Below are 3,218 nucleotides of genomic sequence, written 5' to 3' on the forward strand. Positions count from 1 at the left end.
GTTTTGTAATCCAGTCAAATGCAGTAGGAGTGCTATCATCACTAACATATCTGCCTTTTGAATCTTGGACCCAAGAGATTTGCAGCAGCATGAATTGATTGGTAACAAAATTCTTCCCATCTGTTAATAAAGTCTTTTACTTTTCTTTCTTTTGTACTTGTAAGCAGAGATACACTTAGATCCTCAAAAACAGTAGATTTTATCCGGGCCATTTGGTAAGAAATGTCTGAGAAAAGTGCACTGTCTGATTCAGATACACTGATTGTTGAAGCAATTGGCTTTAGAATCTTCAGGGAGTTCTGCAGCTGAATCCAGAAGACGTCCTCATCGAGTACAGTGTTCCTTAGATTTCTGGGTACTTTAAGATCCTCAGTTATTACTGTTTCTTGAAGAGCTTCTTTATTTTTTAGTAAACTTGCACATGAGATCACCACTTCACCCCATCTAGTTTTACTACAGAGTTTGAGTGTCACTATTTTATTCTTTGCATTCTTTTCTTCCTGCTTCTTCTTAAAGACTGCAGTTACAATATAAGTAGCTTTTACATGTTTTATAACTTTTTTGCTCATCTATAGATCTTTTGCAGTGTTCAATCTCATGATGTCATTAAGAAACAAGTTTAGCCCATGGCATGCACATCCTATTGCAGTAATATGTAGATATTTATCCATTATGATCTCCCATGCTGCTTTCATGTTACTTGCATTCTCAGTCAGCAAAGCAAATACTTTACCACTCCCAATCTTCTGTAGGACTTCACATATTTTACTACTGATATGCTCTGTGGTATGCCTGTTCTCTCCTGTTTCATTGCTGTAAAAAACTGGTTGAGATGTTGTTATCACAAAGTTTATGATTCTTTTTCCCCACACATTTGTCCATCCATCTGTAACTACTGCAAGACACAGTGCTTCATTGATTTTTTTCCTTGCACAAATTGCATTACATGTTCATATTCTGACTCTAAAAGAGGCTTGCTCACAGAATGTCTGCTGGGCAAATGGTATGGTGGTCTTAGTAATTTAAAAGCTTCCTGGCAGTATGCATTTTCAGTTATTGACAATAGCATCCCAGAAGACTAGATTGCTATTGGAAGAGCTTGGTCAATTTTTTCCTGATCTTCAGGTGTCATCTTGTCTACAAATGAAGCTATTGAGGGTCTTTTGTATACATTTGGCTGTAATATTTGGTTACTTGAGGATGTTGATTGGGGAGCCCTTTGTGATGCTGACATTATAGAAAAAGCAGCAGCAGCCGGAGGACTGCTGGATCAAGAATGTTGGAAAGAGCTACTTGCACTTTCATCATCATGATCTATCCTCACTTACACCCATGAAGGATTTTTATAATATCTGCAGGACACTTTTTACATACAAGGATGTGTATGGTCATCCTAGTAACATTTGGAAATGCATATTTCATTTGACAGTATTTGTAAATCACATTTTTTTTTCTTAAAATAACTTGCCGGGTGGAAATGCTTCCATATGCTAGAAGTTGGTTGCACCATTTTGCTGAGGAAGAAAAAAGAAAAAAATTAATGTAGTGGCTAGCTTGCTTATATAAACACTACGCTACAGCATGTACAAATTTAGTAATGGATAGAGGAGAGGCCTAATCAGAGTTAACTGTGAACAACTTCTCTGTCCTGCAGGCCTAACTTTGCTGCTAAGGTTGGGCAATTTGTCAGAAAACATCAGATTAGTAGGAATTCAATTGTGAATGACATAGATTATGAAAAGATACTAATGCCGCTAAAATATAGTTTAATATACTGAATTCAGAAAAAATTAAACTCTTATCTTTCTGATGCATAAACTGCAGTTCGTTTCTCTGGAGGCTCGCAAAGAATCACAGACACACAGTCATCAGTCGGCACAAAAGGTTGTATTTGTTTGCAAACAAGGTCAGAGTGGGGCATTGATGCCCAAATCAGCTTCTGACCAACTAATTGTGTTTGCAAGCGGAATTTATCTTCTCTCTCCTGAGCACGTGTGCAGACACCGGAACTCTTACAGCTACTTCCGTTTTATACAAGCATACATGTAGTTACATCATTACATACATCGCATGTATAGTATAATTAGCTACTTAAGTATGCAGGGCGGAGAGGTAAATATGCATCAGCTTATTAAGCATGCCCAGAAACTACAACAGTTTGCCAAAAGTTCATACCCCAAAGCCACAATCAATTGAATTCCAGCTTCTGCAATCAGCATGAGAAAGGCGAAGGCATGAGAAAGACTAAGGCGGGTGAGGGGGAGAGAGAAAGGAGCCTTGGACAGTATTTCTTTCTTATCAAGAGTAAGATGCAGGCTGTGCATTTCTAGCAATATTCCATTTCTAACATTTCAATAAAGAAGTATATTTTCTTTCAGCTCCTTTGTGCTGCTTATGTACTTATGTGGATCTTAGGTCACAGGGCCAGGAGGAAGCAGGTTCCTTCCAACTCCAAAACATTTAGACTTTCTCTGTCTCCTTTTCTGGGGCTTTTGAGCAAGCAGGGCAATAGAGTCCTTGTTTCTAATCTCTACAGGAATGAATGGATGCTGCTGCCAGTGTCCACTCCCAGTCATTTGAGGTCTAATCAGGAGGGGACAGGAGCAGATCCACCAACCTCTGCATCAAAAGTCAACAATAGAAGAAGTCCACAAGCTCCTGTGAAAATGGCAGTGCACCCTGGGCCAGAAATGCATCTTGGTTTTGCATTTGAGAGTTGTACTGTACTGCTTGTCCTCGGTATACAGGAATCGTAATGATCTGACACTATAGATAGTCTTACATAAAAGTCTTTCTATTACACAATTATACTATAGATAGTCTTACATAAAAGTCTTCCTATTACACAATTATTAGAAAACATTTTTGCAGAGTAAAGAGTAGTAATATATGAATACCTTATCTTAAACATTTTAGTAATCATTCTAAAAGAAAATATTTCATAAGAGGTTTTGTAATTTTTCTAAAATTTTCAATTTTCCCATTTTTTCAGAAAAAAACAAAACCCCATTTATCCCCCCCAAAATGTTTGGGTTTTTTTTCTTTTTCAGGCCTTTACATCTCTATACATGTTGCAGTCTATAGATTCAGGGACAGGCAATTATTTCAGCTGGAGGGTCGCTTAATGAGTTTCAACAAGCAGTTGAGGGCCACAAGGGTAGCCTTGTCCCTTGGCAGGTGCCCTGCCTCCTGGTCACCATTTGGAACCAGAAGGCCTG

General features: G+C 38.2%; 1 long non-coding RNA gene across 1 annotated transcript; it reads right to left on the reverse strand.

The window, feature by feature from the left end:
* Window positions 1–919: 919 nt before the first annotated feature.
* On the reverse strand, window positions 920–2,388 carry LOC109313341. Its single transcript, XR_002102029.1, has 2 exons — window positions 2,349–2,388; window positions 920–1,514 (listed from the first exon to the last, which is right to left on the reverse strand). It is a non-coding gene; the product is annotated as an uncharacterized LOC109313341 (long non-coding RNA).
* Between the last annotated feature and the right edge of the window lie 830 nt (window positions 2,389–3,218).

Source organism: Crocodylus porosus, unplaced genomic scaffold (assembly GCF_001723895.1).
Source record: "Crocodylus porosus isolate Cpor-Errol unplaced genomic scaffold, CroPor_comp1, whole genome shotgun sequence".
Lineage (NCBI taxonomy): Eukaryota > Metazoa > Chordata > Crocodylia > Crocodylidae > Crocodylus > Crocodylus porosus.